At 46.7% G+C, this 15,136-nt stretch overlaps 1 non-coding gene across 1 annotated transcript; it reads right to left on the bottom strand.

Moving 5' to 3' along the window:
* Positions 1-10,781: 10,781 nt before the first annotated feature.
* LOC138360377 (5S ribosomal RNA) lies at positions 10,782-10,900 on the bottom strand. Its single transcript, XR_011226325.1, has one exon. It is a non-coding gene; the product is annotated as a 5S ribosomal RNA (ribosomal RNA).
* Positions 10,901-15,136: the final 4,236 nt, after the last annotated feature.

The following is a 15,136-nucleotide window of genomic DNA, read 5'->3' as shown; positions in this document are numbered from 1 at the left end:
CTCGAGCAAGCGCCTCGAGACGGCGTATATAAGCAAAAATTTTTCGGCGCCGGCCATCACAAACCACAGTTGTTCACCATGGCTCGCACCAAGCAGACTGCTCGCAAGTCCACGGGAGGCAAGGCTCCTCGTAAGCAGCTGGCCACCAAGGCAGCACGCAAGTCTGCTCCTGCCACAGGGGGTGTGAAGAAGCCTCACCGTTACAGGCCCGGAACGGTCGCCCTGCGTGAGATCCGTCGTTACCAGAAGAGCACCGAGTTGCTCATCAGGAAACTTCCCTTCCAGCGTCTGGTGCGCGAGATTGCCCAGGACTTCAAGACCGATCTTCGCTTCCAGTCGTCTGCCGTCATGGCTTTACAGGAGGCATCCGAGGCTTACCTGGTCGGTCTCTTCGAGGACACTAACCTCTGTGCCATCCACGCCAAGCGTGTCACCATCATGCCAAAGGACATTCAGCTTGCTCGCCGTATCCGTGGAGAGCGTGCATAAGCTAAATCGACCACCCTAGTATACACCAAACTCGGCCCTTCTCAGGGCCAAAATATCCTTCTAAGGAGATTTCAGACATTCCTAGCATAATTTAGGTGTCATACATACATGTGATATCAATAAATCAAGTCATTTGTAGTACAACCTGTTCTCTTACAAACAAAACGCCGTCGCTTTTCACTCTTATGCACTGTCAAGGATCACCCCCCCCCCCAAAATAAAAATTGTCATACTGTACTAGAAATAAAAGCAGCTTGTATAAGTGACATATACTGTCCAGTCCTGTTTTATTCTGTTTTCGGTCCTCTGGCTTAATCTGTTAAGTTAGGAGATGACATTTTAAATTAACCGTTTTCTTGACATTTTCAAACCTAAGAGGGTGGCCTGCATAGTAATCCTAATGTGGAACATAACAATGAATCTCTAATCTCTAGAAAAAAGATACCGAGTGCTTATATGTGTTGAGAGAGAGAGAGAGAGAGAGAGAGAGAGAGAGAGAGAGAGAGAGAGAGAGAGAGAGAGAGAGAGAGAGAGAGAGAGAGAGAGAGAGAGAGAGAGAGAGAGACACACACAGACAGACAGACAAGACAGACAAGACAGACAGACAGACAGACAGACAGACAGACAGACAGACAGACAGACAGACAGACAGACAGGCAGGCAGGCAGGCAGACAGACAGACAGACAGACAGACAGACAGACAGACACTGAGAGAGAGAAACACACACAGACAGTTTCATAAATATTCTCATTTTATAGCTATTTGCTTTCAGTGACAGAGGTTTTTGTTATAATAGTATTGGTGTCTAACACTCACAATCTCTTTAGAAATTAAAGTGTGGCTCCAATGGAGCCGAGTTTGTTGGTTTGAGGCCAAGCCACCACCACAGGGCAGTAAGTAAGCCGTTTACTTGGAGGAGGTGTACTTGGTGACGGCCTTAGTGCCCTCAGAGACGGCGTGCTTGGCCAGTTCTCCGGGCAACAGGAGCCTTACAGCCGTCTGGATCTCCCGACTGGTAATGGTGGAACGCTTGTTGTAGTGGGCCAGGCGAGAAGCCTCGGCGGCGATGCGCTCGAAGATGTCGTTCACGAACGAGTTCATGATCGACATGGCTTTGGAAGAGATACCAGTGTCGGGGTGGACCTGCTTCAGCACTTTGTAGATGTAGATGCTGTAGCTCTCCTTCCTCCTGCGCTTCTTTTTCTTATCGCCCTTGGCAATGGCCTTCTGGGCCTTTCCGGCCTTCTTGGCAGCCTTTCCAGATGCCTTGGGTGGCATGATGATGCTCGTGCTGGCTGGCGTTGCGATACAATAATGAACTTTTGCGCGAGGCGAGCTTTCCTTTTATATCCCGCTCGCGACTCAGCTCAGAGCGGGTCGCGTGGCGGAGCGCGCTGATTGGTCAGTGGCGGGCTCCCTTGATCCTGAGCGGGGTATATAACACGAAGCTCGATCTGCGGGGCGGCATAAAACGACAAACCGGACAACCGATAAAAGGGACTCGCCAGCCAGCAGCCACCGTGAGCAGACGTGCTCCCAGGAGCTCCCGCCACCTACAGGAGAAACTGAGCGTTGGCTCCGCCCACCTCACTCAGGATTGGTGCGCCAGCGAGCCAATCACAGCCGGCCGGCCGCGTAGCAGCCAGCCACACTCACTGCCAGTCGACTACAAGCTCTCTCGGCGTCAAGACACGCCGGGGCACCTGTACTGTGTCTCAACCTAGCTCTACTGACGCTTACAGCAGTATGATGTCCTAATAAAATAACTACCCATCCTCATCCTTCATCCCACACCCCCTCCCCCCCCCCATTCCCCACCCTCTCCTCCCCATTCTCTCCCTGCCTGTACCAAGACACACCACACACACACTCACACAATACACAATGCATAACCTACTAATCATAGAATTAAGGAGTGAATAAGGCTGTCTTTCTAAACTGTTTCTACCTCTTGTATTTCGCCATTCCAAACGATCATTCCCGAGCGGTAGCCAAAACCGGGTTCTTGAAATTCTTGCGAAGGTTTGATCGGGCATCTAACAGCCTTGTAGCAGGCTTAGGCTATCGATAGGTTCAATTACCACCTTGTCTAGTAGCTCTAGTTGCCTAGCAACTAGAAGTTAGAGGCCTCGGCCTAACTAACACCCACCATCCACTTAGTCTACCTGGACACTTCACAGCACCCACCATAGTATAGATTAGATTAGGCTGCCTGGCCCACCAAGCTATGGCGACCAAAGTCAGATTCACAGACGAATCTGGCCGGGGTCGTACCCCAGCCCAACTACTTGAGGTGATCTACGAGGTCACCCAGATTACCTACAAAAATGTGTACAAAATAACGAATGGAGCCATCTTGTTGGTACCCAATGCAAACCTCCCAGACCTCCTTTCGTCAGACACCATGAACAAACTAAGGGAGAAGAATATCACTGTCTACCCCCCTGCCGAATTCCAAGCCCAGCGCACCATCTTTGTACATAGGATCCATGACATCATCATGGACCACTCAAATGATGAAATAATTGCAGAAATAGAGAGGAAAAACAGGGATGTCAAAATACTTCAGGCCCACAGATTCACAACCCAACGCAACAACCAAGTACTGAAACTTACTCTGGCTTCACCGGAGCAAGCAACGCAAGTCTGCACACAAGGCCTTTCTGCATTTGGCATCATGGCTGAACCTGACAAAATCCACCCACAGAGGTTTTACAAGCTCAAGCAATGCTTCAAATGCTTTCAGTATGACCACTATTCCAACGCATGTAACAATGGAACCCCCAAGTGCAGCAGGTGCACAGGGGAACACAGCTACAGGGAATGCACAAACCCAACACCCAAATGTGCTCTATGCAATGGTCCACACATTGCAATCTCGCATCTTTGTCCCCGCAGGCAAGAGGCAATCAAGCAATTGCATGAAACAGAGACAGCAGCCCGCCAACAGGCAGCTATTACCATCCCTGCCCCTCCTCCACCAGTAAATGCCTGGGGCATCCCTAACCAACAACAGGCCCAGTCGGTGGCCCAAGTGGGCCACCAAAGCACCCAACACCCCCATAACCCCACGGTTATACCAGAGCAAACCCAGAATCAAACACAACAGGCCCCAACACCTAACTCTCTTGCACCAAACCCCGATCCCAAGCCCAGCTTAGGGGCCGAACTCCTAACATTTGCTCAAATCCAATTTCCAGACAACCCAGTGAAGCTCCTAGGTTTCTGGAACTCACTTAGGAAAGACAATGGCCTACCCCCTGTCCATATGTCCGAGGACTCGCTTGCCTACTTGACTCCTAACATCACAACAACCGCCGGCCAGGCCCAAGCACAACCCAACAACCCCAACCCTAGTACTCCTCGCCCCCTGGCTTCAACCAACGCCCAGGAGACTCCAAACTCCCTGAACAACCCCGGCCCCTCCACCCCGACATCCTGGGAAACACCTATGTCCACCCTTCCTGAAACAATCCCACATCAGATCCTCCTCCAAGCTATCACAAACTCCCTTGCCATACGGAACCCCACCCGGCCCTAGGAAATTTCGCTTCAAACATCGCAGCCCCACAACAATATATTCCACACAACGCGGTGCCAAGAGGCCTAGGACCAACACTTACAGCCGAACCCCATCCCCTGTGGACGGAGCAAGGGCAAGCAGCCCCCACAACTCTCCACCAGAGAGCGACTCTAGCACCACGGATGTCGACATCATGAACAGCAGTGACACCGAAGACCCCTCAATGGCACAGCAACGTATGGAAAACTCCAACTCCAACCAATCCCCGACCGGAACCAGGAACAAGATACCTGGCTCAACAGCTTTACCCCCCTCCTCCACAAACAGAAGCGACCAAACCGTATGTAATAACATTGGCACTACAGCCAAACAAACACTTCCGTCTCATAGCCAATAATGGGGATCACAATCCTTCAGGTGAACATCAGACATTACTTCAACAACAGATACCTACTCACTCTGGAGGTAGCCAGACTTAACCCAGATGTTGTCTTACTCAATGAAACAGCGGCCAGACAAGACCAGCACATCTCCATCTGGGGATATTCCACCAGGGAAGTCAACAGGGGTAGGTACAGTGGGGTGGCAATACTAATAAGAAGAGGGCTCTCCTACCGCCCCATTCTCATAGAAGACGACAACTTTCTTGCAATAGAACTCACCACTTCACACGGCCCCCTCATTGTCTGCACCGCATATCTACCACCTAGATTGGCCTACCTCCCCTCCATCCCTCTGAACAAGCTGCTCGACAGGAACCTCCCCACTATCATCGCAGGAGACCTGAATGCCCACCATCAGGCCTTATTCAACGCTCCTGACAGGCCAGACCTCAAGGGCAGGCAGCTCTTCAATCTAATGCAAAACCGGGACCTCTCCTTCCAAGGCCCCCACTTTAAGACGTTCTTTGCGGGCAACCATAGGGGCACCCCTGACATAGTGCTGACCAACAGAGATTGTGACCTGTTCCACTGCAGAGTAACCCCAGGCAAGAACGTGGGGTCGGACCACATCCCTGTGGTCACATCCCTCCAAGCAGCCCCCTTCAGATATGTGGCACCACCCAGGCCCAGACTGGGAACCATACGTGCCCGTGAATATGACGCCTTCCTTGCTGACGACCCCATCATTGAGTTCGAGAACCTCCCAACCCAAACAATCGACCAAGCAGTAAACACCATCCACAACCGGATCCAGCTTGCAACCGAGGCCACTTGTGAAATATCCACCACTAAGGACTTACCACCAATATAAGCCGACCCGAGAAATCAGAGGCAAAATGAATGAGTACCAGCGAGCCTGCCAAAGCCACTACCAAACTGGCCAGCCACCAGCGTTGACCCTACAAACACTCAGAAGGGAAACCATAGACCTTACGCTGACCCACAAGAGCCACATTTGGGGAACCCTAGTGAGACAGGCCAACCAGTACAAAAGGGAGCCGGCTACTTTCTGGCGCAAGATCAGACAGCTCCTGGGATCAGCTAACCCCAGCCTCACCCACCTTGTACACACATTCCTTGACGAAGATGAAGAGGAGCAAGCAAGAAAAAATAGAAGACCCAGCAGGATCAGGCTGACCTCATGGGCGCAGTCTGGAAAAAGACACTCACAGCTTCAAACAGCAGAGCCTTCAACAACACTCACTTTGAACGTGTCAACCAATGGACAACAGAAAATGCCGCCTCCCTTAACAGCACCCCTCTGATTGACCTGACAACCCTAGAAGACGACCACCCTCTAACAAGACCCATAACTATGCTAGAGATGAGAGGAGTCATCAAAAGCACCAGAGATAAGGCCCCATGGACCATCAGGGATCAAAGCGCTGCAGATCAAACTTCTACCAGGCAATCTTATGCAATCCATACTCAACCTATTCAACGCTATGCTGGCATCGGGTCACATTCCTGTAGCATTCAAGTCAGCCAAGATGATATTCATTCCCAAACCCAAGAAAGACCCCCACCAACCTGGCAACTACCGACCAATCTCCCTCTTAGACACGATAGGCAAGTGCTTTGAAAAAATCATGTCAAACCGTCTTAACTACTACATGGAGTACAACAACCTCTTCACAGAAAAGCAGTTTGGCTTTCGAGCACATAGATCAACCCAGCACGCAATTAACATCATCTACGACGCCGTAAGCTCAATTCGAAAGCAAAAACAGGTAGCTTTGATTGCGACGAGGGACGTACACAAGGCCTTCGACAGCTTGTGGCACGATGGTCTGGTGTACAAATTAGCAGACTTACCAGCGCAAAACTGGACCCTCCTCAGGCTGATCAGTAAATTTCCTTAAGAATAGGCAAGTTACCCCCAGCTTCAAGGCAAAAGAGGCCGCAGCCTTCACCCCAACAGCTGGAGTCCCCCAAGGATCATGCTTGAGCCCGGTTCTCTTCAACATCTTTGTAAATGACCTACCCCAACCAGAGTATAGGGACACCATTATCGTACAATTTGCGGACGACGTAACACACGTAATAACATCTAACCCTAGCATCCAAGCGGCCAAAGCATGCAACTGTAACCCGTAAGGCAAACGTAGAACTAGCAAGGACTGCTAACTGGGAAAGGAAATGGAGGATCACCACTAACCCAGAAAAGATCCAATTAAGCACTGTCGGCTGTATGGCCTTCTCTAATTGAAAATGAGGGGGGAATAAGAATCAGGGGTGAACCCATAGCCATCTCAAACTCCAACACAGTGCTCGGTTACAACTTCAACAGGCTACTCAACTCCTCCCAGTACGTATCCCAGAAGACAGCGATGGCCCGGGGCTCACTGGAGAGGCTCTTCCGTTTCAACCAAGCCCCATCCCACATCAAGCTCCACCTGTACAGAATGATCATAAGGCCTAGCTTGGAATACCCATACGTTCCCCTGAACCTCACCAACAAATCCAACATGTTGAAGATTCAACGAGTACAAAACAAAGCACTTCGCTTTGCAGAGGGCCTGACTCTGAGGGACAGGGTGAGAACCTGACCTGATCCATGAGACGCTCAACATGAAGCCAATGAACATTAGGCTCAGCTACCTGGCCAGAAGACAGCTGTACCGTATGAAGAACATGTATGTCCCAGACCCAGAAGATCCCTTCGTAGCAGAAAACACCACCAGCGACTACGAGATCCACGACCCACCACACAGAACCAGAAGAATCACTCTCCAACAAAAAGTGATCAGACATATCCATGATGAGGCCTTCCCAAGCCCTCAGATACTAAGCGGTCTGCCAGACGATCCAGATGAGTGGCCCATCCCGGACCCAATCTACACCAAATGAAGAATAAAGAAAGAAAGAAAAAAAAAAAAATAAATAATAAAATAAAAAAAAAAAAATAAATAAAAAAATAATAATAAATAAATAAAATAAAAAAAAAAAAAAAAAAAAAAAAAAAAAAAAAAAAAAAAAAAAAAATATATAATAAATAAAACACCTACAAAAAAATATAAAACCAAAAAACCATTTGTCGTGGCGGCAGAAGTGTAACTACCCTGATGTTTCTAAGATTAGCCTCCTTCAGCCAACTCCATCGGCTCTAGTGCTTTAGGACACCAACAAGGTCACAAACACTAGCCCCCCCAGCCAATGTACTGACAACCCAACATAATACATACGCAAACAAACAACACATACAAAAATGTCAACCCATGGTGGACAGGCCACCGAACTTTCAAACCTCCTCTCTCTCTACACCCGCATCCTCTTCCTGAATTTCATCTCCCCATCCCTCTACCTCCCCCATCCTTTCCATTCCCTATGGACATCAAAGCAAGCGGCATAAAACCACCACAAACCCACAACAGCAGCAGCAATGTCAGGACGCGGCAAGGGAGGCAAAGTGAAGGGCAAGTCAAAGTCTCGCTCCAGCAGGGCCGGACTTCAGTTCCCCGTGGGCAGAATTCACCGTCTGCTGCGTAAGGGCAACTACGCCGAACGCGTCGGTGCTGGCGCTCCTGTCTACCTGGCAGCCGTCATGGAATACCTCGCTGCCGAAGTTCTGGAGCTCGCCGGTAACGCCGCACGTGACAACAAGAAGACCCGTATCATCCCACGTCACTTGCAGTTGGCCATCCGCAACGACGAAGAACTCAACAAACTTCTGTCTGGCGTAACCATTGCACAGGGAGGTGTTCTTCCAAACATTCAGGCAGTTCTTTTGCCAAAGAAGACAGAGAAGAAGTAAGCACTTCTGCCACCCACCACGACAAATACCATAACCAGGCTCCATCCGGAGCCACACACACTTTAATAGAGAGATTCAAGTAGACAATCAACTTTCAAACATTAATAATAACATTTATATTGATTTCATTTGGAATGTGTACATAACAAACAAACAAACAAAACAAAATTATAGGGGATATTCAGCATCACTTGGAATATTAACCAATCATATAAATCCAATATATATTTTATATTTTACTTTAAGCGAGGAATTCATATTCTATCAATTTTTAATCATACAAATGAACAAAAGCAATTCTTCACTAGACGTAACGAATGAATAAATGATCAAGGTTTTAATGTGTTTCATGAATAAATATATATATATATATATATATATATATATATATATATATATATATATATATATATATATATATATATATATATAATATAATATAATATAATATATTATAATACTTGTGAACCAGAATATGTTTGAGCAGCAGCGATCGTGCCATTGGCCGAAGTGCAACAATTCAAATAATTTAAAGGGCCTGCTCGGGTATATAAGAGAGGCTGGGAGACTGGGGCCGGTGGTGGGTGATGGGTGATGAGTGATGGTGTGGTGTGGTGTGGTGTTGTTAAGAGTTGATTTACGGCCAGCCAGCCAGCTGCAGCCAAGGCAGGGCAGGGCAAGGCAAGGCAAGGCAAGGCAAGGCAAGGCAATAACAGGACAGGACAGCCAAGGCAAGGCAAGGCAAGGCAAGGCAAGGCAAGGCAAGCAGGCGGGCGGGCGGGCGGGCGGGCGGGCGGGCGGGCGGGCGGGCAGCCAGCCAGCCAGCCAGCCAGCCAGCCAGCCAGCCAGCCAGCCAGCCAGGCAGGCAGGCAGGCAGGCAGGCAGGCAGGCAGGCAGGCAGCAGGCAGCCAGGCAGCCAGCCAGTCAGCCAACCAGCCAGCCAGCCAGCCAGCCAGCCAGGCAGGCAGGCAGCCAGCCAGCCAGCCACTCCCACTTTGTATTTATATGCATTCAATTTATATTCAAACATTATATATGTTAAGGGCCTAGTTTTAGTGTTTATTTTAAAAATGACAAACATCGAGTCGTTTTACCAGTCCTTTAGCGTTAACGGTGATGCATTTTAAAACTGAACAGAAATCACCTTTTCTGGATATATCAAATATCGAATCCGCTTAATGTGCCTACAATTCAATCATTCAAAAAATACATAATTTACATCATGCCTTTTCATAGAACAGACAATAAGATTTGAGACAATAAGAACTTTAGTTTTATAACTAAAGTTGCACAATTATACCAACTCTATGGTGGCTGGGTGGTAAGGTGTGTGGCTGGTGTTTTGGAAGTCGCGAGTTCAAACGACCCAATGGGAGTACTTTTTTTTTTTTTTATGCCATACAATCTTCCTAGTACTATTATGTAGGTGTGTGTGTGTGTGTTTTTATTCATTCTTTGGTTTTATAGATGACATACATATTGACTCCTTTTACCGGTCCTTAATTAGGCTCTGGGGAAGCAATGGTGGTGGTGGTGGTGGTGGTGCATTTAAAACTAAACCAAAAATCACCAGTTCTGGACGCGTCAAATATCATATCCGCTTAATGTGTCTACAACCTAATTACTTAAAACTACACTATTTAATTCATTCATATCACGTGCATATTGGTCATTATGCTCATACAACCGACATAACAATTTATTTTCATTATTAGAATCATACATTTCATCAAGTAATACAGATACAAAGAGATTTTCTTTCTGAGAAGACCGTTAGTATTGGCTGGCTGGCAGGCAGGCAGGCAGGCATTTGAGGGTTATTATTTCGCCTGTTGATTGGGGGGAGGGTTGATGTGTTAGGGGGTTTTCGGTTAGGTGTGGTGGTGGTGATTGGTGGTGATTGGTGGTGGTGGTGATTGGTGGTGATTGGTGGTGAGTAGTGGTGGTGGTGGTGGTGGTGGTGGTAGTAGGTGGGAGGGGGGGGGGGGGAAGGGGAATGATGGTCTGTGGATTCCTTCTCCGTACCCCTTACATATAAGCAAAAACATGCCTTCCTGTGGGTATAGAAACATTAACACAAATTATATCAGTAACTGATATTGTAGCCTTTTAAACAGAAAAGATTTGTACATACAAATACTTTTAAATTATCATTTATTTGTGGAAATGGCATTTACGTCATTAAATTGATACCTCAGCATCAAGTGTCCTGCAGTGGTCCAGTGGTAAAGTGTATATAAGTGATGCGTATTCTTGGAGTTGCGAGTTCAAACCCGGATTAAGCTATATATATATATATATATATATATATATATATATATATATATATATATATATATATATATATATATATATATATATATACAACATGTTTTGTTTTGGTTGTTTGTTTTTGTATAAAGCCTCACACACTATATTAAGCGAGTTTGTTTTAAACATGACATACATATTAATTCATTTTACCAGGCCTTATTCCACACAACTCCGTGAATTTCCCGTGGAGCCAGCCAGCCAGCCAGCCATTCAAACAAAAACAAACGAAACAAAACAAAACAAAACAAAAAACATTATTGCCAACAGCATTTGGTGTTCCCAGGCGGTCACCCATCCAAGTACTAACCAAACCCAACGTTGCTTAACTTCGCTGATCGGACGAGAAGCGGTGTTCTCAACGTGGTATGGCCGTTGGCATGAGACTGCCTACACATTGTGGCTAATAACCAACTCTTTTTAGTCATCACGGCAGGATACGGACCTTCTTGTGGTGTCTTAATGGTAATTGTATCCTAACATATTTTTGTCTCCTTGGCATGGATATTTAACATCGTTTATTCAGTCTTGGGTTTATGTTCTTTCGCCATTTACAGACATTTTACATCTACCTACTTCCTCAGCCTACCCTGCCAATTTCTAATGAATTTGTGGATTTTCTTTTGTAATACATACATGTGTGTGCTCATCTGCTCTTCAGTTTTTATGATATTTGTCTCATCTGTCCTGCTTTATGATACTTTTACAAAGAACATGAACAAATGCTTCTATTTTAGAGAAGATATGGGATCCAGGTTTCGGAGCCGTAAAACCAACCGTCGTGATTGGTGGACGAGTTGCCAGGTTGCAGCTTCTGTACCGTGCCGGCACATAAATAGGTTCGGCTCAAGCGGCGGCAGCATCATTCCCCCGTGACTGTCTGAGCGTCTCTCATCACCTTGGTTATCTCATCATCATCATGGTAGAAGCAAAGCCTACCAAGAAGGCTGCGGCTGCTGCTGCTGTGGTGGCCACCACCAGGAAACCTCGCGTCCAGGTTGCTCACCCGAAAACTAGTCAAATGGTTCTAGCCGCGGTCGCAGCACTCAAAGACCGTAAGGGCTCGTCTCTACAAGCAATCAAGAAGTACGTTGTTGCCAACAACAAAGTCGAGGCTGCCAAGATCGCCATTTACATCCGAAGATTTCTCAAGAAAGCAGTGGCTGACGGCATTCTTGTTCAGACCAAGGGAAGTGGAGCTAGTGGATCATTCAAGCTGGCCGTAGCAGAGAAGAGGGCCGTTCTAACTCCCAAGAAAGCCACCACAACCAAGAAACCATCTACAGCAGCAAAGAAGGCCGTGGTAACTCCCAAGAAAGCCGCCACAAGCAACAAACCACCTACAGCCTTGAAAAAGAAGCAGCAGCAGCAGCAGCTTGTTGTTGGGAACAAAAAGCCCAAAATAAAGAGAGCTTCAAAATCTCCCAAACCACCCAAGGCAAAGAAAGCTGTCAAGAAAACAACAAAGGCAAAATAAACGACGACATGCAAGCAGCATGAATACACATGACAATAAACATCCAGGCCTCCCCCCTCAGTGGAGGGGCCTCATATGATTCCAAAAAGAGTTTAGTTTTGTAGACAAATAAATCATTACTTTTGGGGTAGATTTACTCTGTATATTATATATATATATATATATATATATATATATATATATATATATATATATATATATATATATATATATATATATATATATATACACACATACATGGGTGAGGTGATATGGTACCAAAGTTTTTGGTGAGGTGATTGACATTTACACAAGATAAAACACGAACCAATGGGAATAAAAACATAAGAATGGAAGTAACTGCAGAAGGCCTATTGGCCCATAACACAAGCACTTCCTCTTGATGCTTCTATATTGGTTCGGAGTCTTGAAGCTATAATATATATATATATATATATATATATATATATATATATATATATATATATATATATATATATATATATATATATATATATATATATATATATGCACACAAAACTAAATAGTCTTGTTAGACAAATTGCCCCTATTAGAGGCAAGTTGACTAACAAGCCGAATGACTGCAATTGTTTTGAATTTGAGTTAAATCTAACATAGAAATGTAATCAAACCTAACCTAACCTATGCTAACCCAAGCTAAGCTAACCTAACCTAACCTAAGCTAACCCAAGCTAAGCTAAGCTAACCTAACCTAACCTAACCTAACCTAACCTAAGCTAAGCTAACCTAACCTAACCTAACCTAACCTAACCCAGCAATTCATGATCTTAATATAATACTGTTAATTGGATAAACCAATTTGGAAAGAAATGTTCGAAAATAACAAAATTAACTGTGCTTGTTAGGAAAATTGGGCCTTGCATACTTGTCCCAATAGTGTGGTTCTCGCTTTTAGGTACGACATAAACGTATACCTAAGTTGAGAGAGAAAAAGATTCGCACTCAAACATGCATATCGATTGCCAGTCCTGAATTCTGGGTAGATATTCGTGTCCTCCCTTTTCATTTACCATCATTTGGATACTATCAAAACAGCTCTGAGAAGGATAAAATGAATAAAACGGGTAGCTCACTCATGTAAAAAGGAAGAGTTGGGAAAGATCTCTCTCTCTCTCTCTCTCCCCCTCACCCCCCCCCCCCACCAATGATCCTGCTCTGCTAGTATATAACGTAACAAACCTTCCCCCCCCCCCCTCCCTCCCCAATCAGAGTCCCTTTAAGCATGCGAGGATAAAAAATAGATTTCATAAGACCCAATGTGCTAGCTGATATCAAAACAATTTATGTTATCGTCTATTAAGCCCTTCAGTAAAAAAGTATAGGGACCTAATTAGGTCCCGTTTTGAGGTGGTGGTGGGTGGAATCGATGGATTAGCCAAGCTCTTATCCGCCGAATCCGTAGAGGGTACGACCCTGGCGCTTCAGAGCGTACACCACGTCCATGGCAGTGACGGTCTTCCTCTTGGCGTGTTCCGTGTAGGTTACAGCATCACGGATGACGTTCTCGAGGAACACCTTCAGGACGCCACGGGTCTCTTCGTAGATGAGACCCGAAATACGCTTCACGCCGCCACGACGAGCTAAGCGACGAATAGCGGGCTTGGTGATGCCCTGGATGTTGTCACGTAGCACCTTACGATGACGCTTGGCGCCACCCTTTCCGAGTCCCTTGCCTCCCTTGCCGCGTCCAGTCATGGTGTTGAAGTTGTGTGAATCGAATTGACGAATGCCCGCACGATTTCCCGACTATATCCCATCAAGCGGACGTACTAGTAGCATTGCAACTCCTGCCTGCCCTTACTTTACGCTTGTGGTCGAGTAGACACGGCTTTCTCACAACGCTTTCAAAACTGCAGTTGCCTACTCGTCTGTTTCACGTCCCTGTGAAATGACTTTTGCACAAATCCAAAAAATAGAGCAAAATCAGCGATAATAGTGATTGAGGTGAGCCGCCTGTTGGCTGCAGCCAGAGGAAGGAGGGGAGGGGCAACGGGGTGACGTAGGCGAGTCGAGCAGCCAATGGCGCTCGAGCAAGCGCCTCGAGACGGCGTATATAAGCAAAAATTTTTCGGCGCCGCCATATCGACAAGCCCAAAAAAAAGAACAACGATCAAAGTTTGGTGAAATCAACAAGAAAGAAGACTCCTAACGAACTGACTTAACATCATCTGACATCAAACCTCCACTGCCAGCTGCTTGCGTTCCCGGCCTCTGTGTGTATTGCAAATGACACCCCACTCAATTCTACTTTCATCTGATCAAGCTCCAAATCCACGGTGGTTGGGCCACCGATCTTTCATCTCCCCTCTTCACCTCATCTCCAGATCCTTGCTCAAGATTTCTGCAACCTCGCCCCGTTCTTCCATCCCCTGCTGCCAGCTCTATGGACTTTTTAATCCGTTTAATCCGGCATCACAAACCACAGTTGTTCACCATGGCTCGCACCAAGCAGACTGCTCGCAAAGTCCACGGGAGGCAAGGCTCCTCGTAAGCAGCTGGCCACCAAGGCAGCACGCAAGTCTGCTCCTGCCACAGGGGGTGTGAAGAAGCCTCACCGTTACAGGCCCGGAACGGTCGCCCTGCGTGAGATCCGTCGTTACCAGAAGAGCACCGAGTTGCTCATCAGGAAACTTCCCTTCCAGCGTCTGGTGCGCGAGATTGCCCAGGACTTCAAGACCGATCTTCGCTTCCAGTCGTCTGCCGTCATGGCTTTACAGGAGGCATCCGAGGCTTACCTGGTCGGTCTCTTCGAGGACACTAACCTCTGTGCCATCCACGCCAAGCGTGTCACCATCATGCCAAAGGACATTCAGCTTGCTCGCCGTATCCGTGGAGAGCGTGCATAAGCTAAATCGACCACCCTAGTATACACCAAACTCGGCCCTTCTCAGGGCCAAAAATATCCTTCTAAGGAGATTTCAGACATTCCTAGCATAATTTAGGTGTCATACATACATGTGATATCAATAAATCAAGTCATTTGTAGTACAACCTGTTCTCTTACAAACAAAACGCCGTCGCTTTTCACTCTTATGCACTGTCAAGGATCACCCCCCCCCCCCAAAATAAAAATTGTCATACTGTACTAGAAATAAAAGCAGCTTGTATAAGTGACATA

The sequence above is a fragment of the Procambarus clarkii genome, unplaced genomic scaffold (assembly GCF_040958095.1).
Source record: "Procambarus clarkii isolate CNS0578487 unplaced genomic scaffold, FALCON_Pclarkii_2.0 HiC_scaffold_109, whole genome shotgun sequence".
Lineage (NCBI taxonomy): Eukaryota > Metazoa > Arthropoda > Malacostraca > Decapoda > Cambaridae > Procambarus > Procambarus clarkii.
The sequence above is the reverse complement of the archived record's forward strand: the minus strand, read 5'-3'. Positions and strand labels throughout refer to the sequence as shown.